At 42.2% G+C, this 11,420-nt stretch overlaps 1 protein-coding gene across 1 annotated transcript in view; it reads right to left on the reverse strand.

Annotated features, from left to right (window-relative positions):
* SLC6A1 (solute carrier family 6 member 1) overlaps window positions 1-998 on the reverse strand; it is a 134,134-nt gene extending 133,136 nt beyond the window's left edge. The window contains exon 1 of the mRNA XM_054036118.1: window positions 943-998. The gene's annotated coding sequence lies outside the window, so the exon portion shown is untranslated. The remainder of the gene's footprint in view (window positions 1-942) is intronic.
* Window positions 999-11,420: the final 10,422 nt, after the last annotated feature.

An 11,420-nucleotide genomic window follows, 5' to 3' on the forward strand; every position in this document is an offset into this window, starting at 1 on the left:
CCACTTTGTTTGAACAACAATGAAAACAAAACTAAAAGTGAACAGTGTGATCCTATTCTATAATCCTCATCCTGGAAGCCAAATATTTGAGGACTAAGCCTGTCCTCAGATATGCACATGTGTATCTCAAACAATAATTAATTGTATTTTTTTAAAAGGAGAAACAGGAATGCACAGAAGCCAACGGTACATATCCATTGTCCAATCACCCCAAAGCCCAAAGTCCAACAACCCAAAAGTCTCTGTCCCTTGTCAGTGCCCGCCCCAGAGTTCAAAAGTCCCACCCACTCATTCTTTCAAAGAAGCGAGTGTAGTTGCAAGGACTGTGTGTCAATCTTTACTCCAGGAATGCAAAGGAATCTCAAAGTAGGTTGTAAAGTATGTAATAATTTATTGATACCTAGCTTTTCTACAGTGCATATCATCAATAGATCTCAAGGCACTTTATAATCTATATGTAATGTTCTAGCTTCTGGGAGTTTTGCAGGTAGAAAAATTTTAGGTGTGGTTCCTAAATCTCTTGTTTCTCTTGCTAGATTCATTTTTCCAGTAGCTTCCCCCCAGTTATTCTGCTCTTCATCAGTCTCAAAAGCAACAGTTGGCAAATTTTACTGCTCTCTGACAAGATTAAATAATGCTAAGCACCTGCTCCTCTTCTTTACTGTCTGCAGGAGTTTATTACCACTTCATGAACAGACTCAGGAGCCATACTGCATGATTAATGGATGATGTCTACCACACACCGCTCAGATTCCTAGTCCAATAAGATAAAAATGAAGGATCATATTTAATAAAAAACCCAAACCAGCCATCTTTGTCTCATTTTTGCATATTAACAGAAACTAATTCAGAGAGGGGTGAGTTTATGTTACAAGTTATAGGAATTAATGGTATTTTTCTCTCTCTTTTGGGGGGTGATTTTCAAACGCACTCAGTACTCACCACACACTTCTCATGTCGATGTCGATGGGAGTTTTAGCATTATCTTCAATGGGAGCAGCATTAGGCCAAACAGTGCTTTTGAAAACTATTCTTGGGTTTGGCATTCCTCCCTAGTAGCTCAGTGTGAGATCTCCTCCCCTGTGCACATCCAGGACTCATGGTCCTCAGTAGAGCTGGTTGGGAATTTTTCTCCGAACCATTTATTCAGCAAAAATGCCTATTCATCAAAATTAAAACTGTTCATGAAACAAGCGATGAAACGTCCAACTCAAAAAAAATTGGAAAATAGGTTCAAACAATGGTTGAAACATCCCCTTCCAACATTTTCAAACTGGAATTTAGACTAAAATCATGTTAAAAAAGGGGGCAGGTGGTCAAAATCAAAAGAGAGCATTTCAAAATTATTAAAATGAAAAATTTTGTTTGAACTGATTTGAAATTATTTTTGGTTTTTCATTAGCAACATTTTTGAAATTTCAACTTTTTATCCTAATTCAGGATGAGAAAAAAAATTATATCAAAAATTTTTGCAACATGTGAAATTCAGTCATCCAGCCCTGTCTTCACTATTTACATCTCCATTCTGAGCTATAGCCAGCATCTGACCAAATTTTATTCGATGAGGAACACATTAATTTTCCATACCGCCAAAAGTAGAGGATGATCTTTGGAAACACTTAAGACTCTTGAATAAGGAAGGTGTTTGGGAGATGTAGGTAAGCTGGAAATGTTTCCAAATCCCAGTCAGCACAAGATGCTGAAATAAATATTTTCCCTTGTGCCTAAGCGTGTACTGTTTAGATTGTGGGTCATGGCAATGTGAAGTGTCAAAATAAGATTTTTAGGTTTAATAGTAAGAAGCATGAAAAGCTATTTTCCATCATAATGAAACATGCAGCCATTCTCAGAGTTGTGTTGGGCATGGACCCATGTCAGGTTGCTGTTACTGCTGGAGATAAACTGTGGAGGTGGGACCATGAAGCATCTGGTGTCACCAAAGGTTGTGAAATACTCATCAACTGCATGAATAGGGCTGAAAATCACATACCACTGTATATCACCCCTAGTACCACCCAAGATCCCCTGTGGAGTAGCTCATGTGGAAGAGTTATTCCCCGCAGGCTCAGCGAGTGAAGCCTGCTAAGAATGGCCAAGATATTAATTCCACAACCACAAAGCACCAAAGAAATGCACCTGCTATTTTATCATTATCCACATTAGCTACCTTTCACTTGCCTCCATATGGGCTACTATCTTTGGGAAACTAAGCTGGTGCTGGAGGGGTCGCCTAGAGCTGTTTATTATTGCTGTTTTTTCCTCATTTGGACAGAAATGTGTGTGAGAAAAAAAAACAACAAATGCTTTTTGAAAAAATGTGGTCATGGTTGATCGTGTCTGCGCTGCTTGTCAGAGGCCTGTGATTACATGTCCAGGTGACTTAGAGCTTAGAAACAAGGATGTAAATTAGTTGGCAGATAAGGCATGTTTAAAGCAAAGCAAAATGTCAAAACAGCAAGCCACGAGGACAGTAGCAGAAAGAAAAGGGTTATGGGATGTGGTGTTAACATGTCATGAGCGAAAGCAGCAAACAAAACTGGGGAATATTAAAATACTTAAAATTATCATAGTAAGGAAATATCATTTGGAGGAGTGGAGGCAGAGTCACAAGATATAATAATAAAGAGTGATTATACAGAACTAACAGGCACTGTCATAGGAAACAATAGCAATCAGAAGCATTGCTGCAGAGATGTTTTAATAACGCAAAGGTCATGCTTATATTAGAGGTCCATTCTGAACTACACTGGCCAACTGGTCTTGGAAAACTTCGTAACAATGATGTTTTGGCAGTATTATCGAAGTAAGGATGAATGCACAAGCTCGTCCAATGCCTGCCCTTACCTGATCCTGAGGATAGGCTACTTCTGATTATAATGAATATTATATAGAGGTGCTTCATCTTCCAGATGCTTCATATAACAGCGTTGCATTGCTTCCTTTGAGGGACCTCCTCTTTATTAGCATCCCCTGGAAAATTTACAAGAATACAGTTGAAGAATATATACCTAAATGCTAGGTGAAAACTGTTTACAAAGGTGATGGAGCAAGCGCTAAGAAGTTAATTTGCTGAAGACAAAGTTGGGATTTTTCAAAGTCCCTGAGAGGTCCCGATGCCCAATTTCTACTAAAATTAATGGAAACAACTATCCAAATCCCCTTGACAGTTTGAAAATCTCAGCCAAAGTCGATCACATAATAAAGTAATGAAGTTAGCAAGATTTCTTAATTTTCTCTGTTCTCTTGTTTACTCCTTGATTCGTCCCTGTTAATATTTGTTTAGGTGCCTCTATGCCACTGGCATTCCAGGAGTTTGAAAAGAATTCAGATCCCCATTAATAGATCATATTTAACACCATGCTATTAAAATACTAAAATCAGCTCAATGAGCAGGGCGGAAGTATTTCTGAAATAGGAGGCTTTGTTTCAAACAGGGCAGGTCTGGGGCCCTTCTCATGTCTCCAGGACAGCATTCCTCAGGCTCAGTGCTATGGAGGTGAAACTCTCAGTTCTCAGGGACCTAGGACTTCTGATATTAGAAAATGAAGCAGTACATACCAGCAGGGGGGCAAAACTCTTGAAGATGTTTACCACTCAGTACCTGACCCAGTTTTCCAAAGCAGTACTTCCATTAAAGTTGATAAGAGTGCTGAGTGCAACTCTATGGCAGGTTCAGGCATAATTATAAGCTGCTCAGTTAGTAACTAAACTACAACAAGCTGGGCTACCGAAAGCTAGACCAGCAGGGACCTGCCAGTCATCACTTTTCCAATGGCTTGTGTTGAGCCGTCTTTTGGGATAACTTAGGAAACATTTTCCTTAAGGTGTTTCTCTCCCTATGGGCTATTCTTATGAAAAAGCGTAGCTTCTTCCTTACATGCTAAGAGTGGGTAAGCCCTTGGCATTAGATTTACATTACCAGACCTGATTGCCTATGCAGTACTGGGAATGAACATGGAATACTACACAGAAGGGAACTGGCTCCTCAGAATGCCATGGCTGACCTATCATTAGACATGCAGAGCTGCTAGGAAGCAGCCAACGAACCATGAGCAGTAGCCCCTCTCAGAGTCTATGCAGTCCATTGAAACCACCAGGGACAAATTAGCCCTTTGGGGAGGGAGAATGGATATGTGGGAGCTGCAAAACTCATTTTTAGTTTTAACAAGCATTTTAAAAAGTTCTGACAAGGAAGAGAATGTAGAATCTTCCCCCCAGAGACGGGGGTGATGGGCACCATATACGCACTGGTTATAGATAAAACTAAAAAATGCACTTTCATGTTATTCTTGTAAACTACTTCATATAATCAGTATTTATGTCTGCAATCATTGGGCCAAGTTTGTCAGGCAATGGGAGCTCTGCTTGAGAGGACAGCAGAATTTGGCTCTTAGAGATGGAATTCATGTATCTGCAGACAGAAGGATTTGAAATCAGGACGTATCTTTGTTTCATGTTTGTGTACCGAGTTTTTCTTTAATAACATAAGGGGGAGGCTTTAGAGCATCCACACCAGAAATTCTTTCAGTTTTCCTACATCCAACCAACTTGGGACATTCCTAAAAGATGATTTTCTTGTGAAATTTCTGTCTTGTAATACAAATCATATCTAATGTCTAGTATCGCATGAAAACACCTACTCTTAATTTTGGGCTGGTATTCTTTCTATTACTGTGCTACTAGGAGCAGTTAGCAGGATGTTATTTCAATAGTGCTCTAGAGAGTTTTATTGGTTCGTTTCCTTTTCTAAACCTGGTCTGATGTTGTCAGCATTGCCCTGCAGTTCTTCAGAAAAATGTGCATACAGCGTACCAGTTTTTTTTTCCTCAGAGAGAGATCTGATTATCTTTTAATTTCCTTATACAGTCAACATTCAGAAATAATGAAAGACTTGCTGCCTGTATTAGATTAACAATTGAACTATTTAAGGAAAGGTGGAGGAAGCAGGAGGAAGTGACTGAAATGAAATCTTCGATCTCTATGCTTACTGTAGCTACTATGTTCTATTGCTTCATCTCTGTTATCTCTTCTCTTGGGGGTTTATTATGCTGTAATTCATTGCCTATGTAAGGGAATAATTGGACATGTCAGTTCTTATGTATACCCTCACTTACAGTGCAGGGGTAGAGCATGCTTGCCCTTGCATGGCCATTTGAGGCCTCTCTGCATGGCCCATGTAAGTATTGCCCAGAATCTCAGTCTCTGCATTTGGGGAACTAACTGCCGCTGGTAGTAAGTGCGGCTGCCCTCCCCACCCTTCCTCACACACATCCTTAGAAGCAATTGGTCAGACCTTATCTCCAAACCATTCCCTAGGAGCAGTCTCCCAGAGCTGGCCAGTCACATAAGAGGAGGAGAGGAGAGTACACTCTACCTTTTAAATGGGAGTAGTAAGTTATTCTCCCCTTCAATGCAATGGGGACATCCATCCAGCAAAGCCCACATAAAGAACAGGAGTACTTGTGGCACCTTAGAGACTAACAAATTTATTAGAGCATAAGCTTTTGTGGGCTACAGCCCACTTCTTCGGATGCATACAGAGTGGAATAAATATTGAGGAGATATATATACACACATACAGAGAGCATGAACAGGTGGGAGTTGTCTTACCAACTCTGAGAGGCCAATTAAGTAAGAGAAAAAAACTTTTGAAGTGTTAATCAAGATAGCCCAGTACAGATAGTTTGATAAGAAGTGTGAGAATACTCCACATGGCTCCTGATGCTGCCTCTGGAGTGGTCTGCCTCAGGGGTTTTCAGGACAAATTATTTGGTGGCCTCAGAGTGTGGCCACCAACTCTTGCTGGTAGCTGCTTTCACACTTTTTTCCTAAAATGCTTAATTAGCTTTAGGAAAAACAAATAAATATGCACATAGACACATCCAAATCATATTAATTTATTGCTAGCTAGTAAGTCTGTTGAAAAAAGTAATATTAACAAACATACAAGTATCACTTTTCACAGCAGACTTACTCAGCTCCGGCAAGCCTGGGGACAAACTAAGCCCTGGATGGGTGGTCAGGGGAGGGAGTGGGGGGCCGGAGCCTGAAGCCCCACGGACAGGGGATGGGCCCTGAAGCCATGCAGAAGGAGCCCAGTGCTGGAGCCAAAAGCCCCACGGCCAGAGCCTGCCACCCCAGGGATGAAGCCCAAAGCCTGAGCACCACCGCCCCTGGGAAGGTGGGGTACTCCCCGGCTGCCTGCTCCTCCAGTTGTGCCCCAGGTGTCTCCAGAGGGGGGCAGGGCCCAACCCCTGTTGGCGGCCACAGCAACAAACACCAAGGCGGTGCATCCACGAGCAACAGGGAAGGGAGGCGCCACAGCTTTGCCCCCCCCCCCCCCCAGCCCAAGAGCCACAGTGGCCATATTTGATAAAAGTTGCTCTATGCCATCCTTCACAACAGACTGTACCTAACGGGATTAGTGACTAAGGTCTGGTCTATACTACCCGCCTGAATCGGCGGGTAGAAATTGACCTCTCGGGGATCGATTTATCGCGTCCCGTTGGGACGCGACAATCGATCCCCGAATCGGCGCTCTAACTCCACCAGCGGAGGTGGTAGTAAGCGCCGCCGACAAAAAGCGGCAGAAGTCGATTTTGCCGCCGTCCTCACAACGGAGTAAGTCGGCTGCAATACGTCGAATTCAGCTACGCTATTCACGTAGCTGAATTTGCGTATCTTAAATCGACTCCCCGCTGTAGTGTAGATGTACCCTAACACCGCTTTAATTAGACTGGGACAAAATTTAACTTTCACTGAATCCAATTCATAGATTCATAGATTCTAGAAGGGACCTCGAGAGGTCATCGAGTCCAGTCCCCTGCCCGCAAGCAGGACCAAATACTGTCTAGACCATCCCTGATAGACATTTATCTAACCTACTCTTAAATATCTCCAGAGATGGAGATTCCACAACCTCTCTAGGCAATTTATTTCAGTGTTTAACCACCCTGACAGTTAGGATCTTTTTCCTAATGTCCAACCTAGACCTCCCTTGCTGCAGTTTAAACCTATTGCTTCTTGTTCTATCCTTAGAGGCTAAGGTGAACAAGTTTTCTCCCTCCTCCTTATGACACCCTTTTAAATATCTGAAAACTGCTATCATGTCCCCTCTCAGTCTTCTCTTTTCCAAACTAAACAAACCCAATTCTTTCAGCCTTCCTTCATAGGTCATGTTCTCAAGACCTTTAATCATTCTTGTTGCTCTTCTCTGGACCCTTTCCAATTTCTCCACATCTTTTTTAAAATGCGGTGCCCAGAACTGGACACAATACTCCAGCTGAGGCCTAACCAGAGCAGAGTAGAGCGGAAGAATGACTTCTCGTGTCTTGCTCACAACACACCTGTTAATACATCCCAGAATCACATTTGTTTTTTTTGCAACAGCATCACACTGTTGACTCATATTTAGCTTGTGGTCCACTATAACCCCTAGATCCCTTTCTGCCGTACTCCTTCCTAGACAGTCTCTTCCCATTCTGTATGTGTGAAACTGATTTTTTCTTCCTAAGTGGAGCACTTTGCATTTGTCTTTGTTAAACTTCATCCTGTTTAACTCAGACCATTTCTCCAATTTGTCCAGATCATTTTGAATTATGACCCTGTCCTCCAAAGTAGTTGCAATCCCTCCCAGTTTGGTATCATCTGCAAACTTAATAAGCGTACTTTCTATGCCAATATCTAAGTCGTTGATGAAGATATTGAACAGAGCCAGTCCCAAAACAGACCCCTGTGGTACCCCACTTGTTATGCCTTTCCAGCAGGATTGGGAACCATTAATAACAACTCTCCGAGTACGGTTATCCAGCCAGTTATGCACCCACCTTATAATAGCCCCATCTAAATTGTATTTGCCTAGTTTATCGATAAGAATATCATGCGAGACCGTATCAAATGCCTTACTAAAGTCTAGGTATACCACATCCACAGCTTCACCCTTATCCACAAGGCTCGTTATCCTATCAAAGAAAGCTATCAGATTGGTTTGACATGATTTGTTCTTCACAAATCCATGCTGGCTGTTCCCTATCACCTTACCACCTTCCAAGTGTTTGCAGATGATTTCCTTAATTACTTGCTCCATTATCTTCCCTGGCACAGAAGTTAAACTAACTGGTCTGTAGTTTCTTGGGTTGTTTTATTTCCCTTTTTATAGATGGGCACTATATTTGCCCTTTTCCAGTCTTCTGGAATCTCTCCCGTCTCCCATGATTTTCCAAAGATAATAGCTAGAGGCTCAGACACCTCCTCTATTAGCTCCTTGAGTATTCTAGGATGCATTTCATCAGGCCCTGGTGACTTGCAGGCATCTAACTTTTCTAAGTGATTTTTAACTTGTTCTTTTTTTATTTTATCTGCTAAACCTACCCCCTTCCCATTAGCATTCACTACGTTAGGCATTCCTTCAGACTTCTCAGTGAAGACCGAAACAAAGAAGTCATTAAGCATCTCTGCCATTTCCAAGTTTCCTGATACTGTTTCTCCCTCTTCACTAAGCAGTGGGCCTACCCTGTCTTTGGTCTTCCTCTTGCTTCTAATGTATTGATAAAAAGTCTTCTTGTTTCCCTTTATTCCTGTAGCTAGTTTGAGCTCATTTTGTGCCTTTGCCTTTCTAATCTTGCCCCTGCATTCCTGTGTTGTTTGCCTATATTCATCCTTTGTAATCTGTCCTAGTTTCCATTTTTTATATGACTCCTTTTTATTTTTTAGATCATGCAAGATCTCGTGGTTAAGCCAAGGTGGTCTTTTGCCACATTTTCTATCTTTCCTAACCAGCGGAATAGCTTGCTTTGGGCCCTTAATAGTGTCCCTTTGAAAAACTGCCAATTCTCCTCAGTTGTTTTTCCCCTCAGTCTTGATTCCCATGGGACCTTACCTATCAGCTCTCTGAGCTTACCAAAATCTGCCTTCCTGAAATCCATTGTCTCTATTTTGCTGTTCTCCCTTCTACCCTTCCTTAGAATTGCAAACTCTATGATTTCATGATCAATTTCACCCAGGCTGCCTTCTACTTTCAAATTCTCAACGAGTTCCTCCATATTTGTTAAAATCAAGTCTAGAACAGCTTCCCTCTAGTAGCTTTTTCAACCTTCTGAAATAAAAAGTTGTCTGCAATGCAGTCCAAGAATTTGTTGGATAGTCTGTGTCCCGCTGTGTTATTTTCCCAACATATATCCGGATAGTTGAAGTCCCCCATCACCACCAAATCTTGGGCTTTGGATGATTTTGTTAGTTGCTTAAAAAAAGCCTCATCCACCTCTTCCACCTGGTTAGGTGGCCTGTAGTAGACTCCTAGCATGACATCTCCCTTGTTTTTTACCCCTTTTAGCCTAACCCAGAGACTCTCAACACTTCCGTCTCCTATGTCCATCTCTACCTCAGTCCAAGTGTGTACATTTTTAATATATAAGGCAACACCTCCTCCCTTTTTCCCCTGTCTATCCTTCCTGAGCAAGCTGTACCCATCCACACCAACATTCCAATCATGTGTATTATCCCACCAAGTTTCAGTGATGACAACAATGTCATAGTTGTATTTATTTATTAGCACTTCCAGTTCTTCCTGCTTATTCCCCATACTTCTCGCATTTGTATATAGGCATCTAAGATACTGGTTTGATCTTTCCTCCCAGTTTTGTCCTGACCCTCCTTTCTCTCTGCCAATATAGCCCGCACTCCCTCTCGTTTCCAGCCCATCTCCCAGGTCTCCATGTTCCCCGCTTACCTGTGGGCTTTGCTCACCTGTCCCTGTCGAACCTAGTTTCACCACAGTTCCACTGGATGATGTTTCTGAAACCCACCCCCCACACACACACTTAATCCAAAAGAAACCACCCCCTTTAGGGTGGGAGGACATGTGAGCACAAAGAACAGGTATAACTGAGCACCATGCAGTACAGCTGGAAGAAACAAGGAAAGAAGCCCAGGAAGGCCAACAAGAGAGGGCACTCAAGTCAGTACCAACATAGGAGGGTAAAGCATAGCCTCCAGCCAAGCTAGAATCAGAGTGCCTTGGCCATGTCATTATCACACAATGCAGCGAAGTAGCACAACAGCCAGAGCAACACCTTTATTATCTCTTTAGCACCTGATACTGAGAGACGCTGAGTACTCACAAATCCCATTGAACTCAACAGGATTTGAGAGTGCCCAGCACCTTTCAGCACCTAGCTTTTAGTATGGCAGGTAATGGCAGCTACTGCAGGAATCAGCAGCAGTGCCCAAAATGACAACCCGGTTGCAGGAGCCATACCAGCCACAGAGTAATAAAGAATGCCAGGGCCCCTTACACCTTCCAAGAAAAGAGCAATTCCTAACAGCAGGGTAATACACCTCTACCCTGATATAATGCGACCCAATATAACATGAATTCGGCTATAATGCGGTAAAGCAGCACTCCGGTGGGGCAGGGCTGTGCGCTCCGGCAGATCAAAGCAAGTTCGATATAACGCGGTTTCACCTATAAGGCGGTAAGACTTTTTGGCTCCCGAGGACAGCGTTATATCGGGGTAGAGGTGTATATATGTTCCTATGTAATGTTGGGTGAACAACAAGGGAAAGTCAGGTGACAGTCTCACAGCTTTAGCACCCAGGAAGACAAACCGAATGCCCACTCTTGTCAGTCTATTAACATCAGAAAAAATTGTAAACACAATGGAATTGAAAAAAAATCCGACCAATCAGAGTATAGAAAAGGTACGTGCTGAGGTGAGCCATCCGGCCTTGGGCAGCAGCACAGACCGCTGTTATAGTATGCAGAATCAAAAACAAAGTAAAAACCAACAAAGGTATCATTTTGGGTCCCTTCCAGTGCACAACTAGAAGCTGAATAAGTAGGTATTTTGGTCCCTTTGAAGGCTTGAGCTATCAGACTCCAGGAAAAAAATAAAATGACCTATGAATTTTCTATAATCTTTAGTCACAAAATCATAATCAAATGTACAAATGGACTGAGCTGAAAAAAGGCCTGTAACAGCCTCCACTTTGCCAGTGGAAGCCTGCAGCTGACAGATGAGACACAAAGCCTCATTCCCATTCTAAGTTTTGTCTATTAAAGAAATGTGGGTTGCATTTCTTTCATGCTTAACAACGTGCAACAATAGACCCACATGGTTGAGTGTCCTTACAATAACCAATGCTGGATACTTCGGAGGAAAGAGTAAAAGCCCCATAAATGAAACCAATAGTGCAGTAATGTATCTGACCCCAGCTGATGATTAGTCTAACTTCTAAACTTCATTGATAGCCCTTTTAATTTTTATCCTGTTTTCCATGTTCACTAATTATAAATCCTTATTTGAAACCTTTTGTCTCCATAATATCCAGTGGCTGTAAGGATTTCCCACACTAATGCCTCTGCCATATCTACTTTTTTTCTTCATTCCAAACTGAAAAGTCCTAGTCTGTTTAGTCTCTCC

Source organism: Malaclemys terrapin, chromosome 7 (assembly GCF_027887155.1).
Source record: "Malaclemys terrapin pileata isolate rMalTer1 chromosome 7, rMalTer1.hap1, whole genome shotgun sequence".
In the NCBI taxonomy this organism is placed as follows: Eukaryota; Metazoa; Chordata; order Testudines; family Emydidae; genus Malaclemys; species Malaclemys terrapin.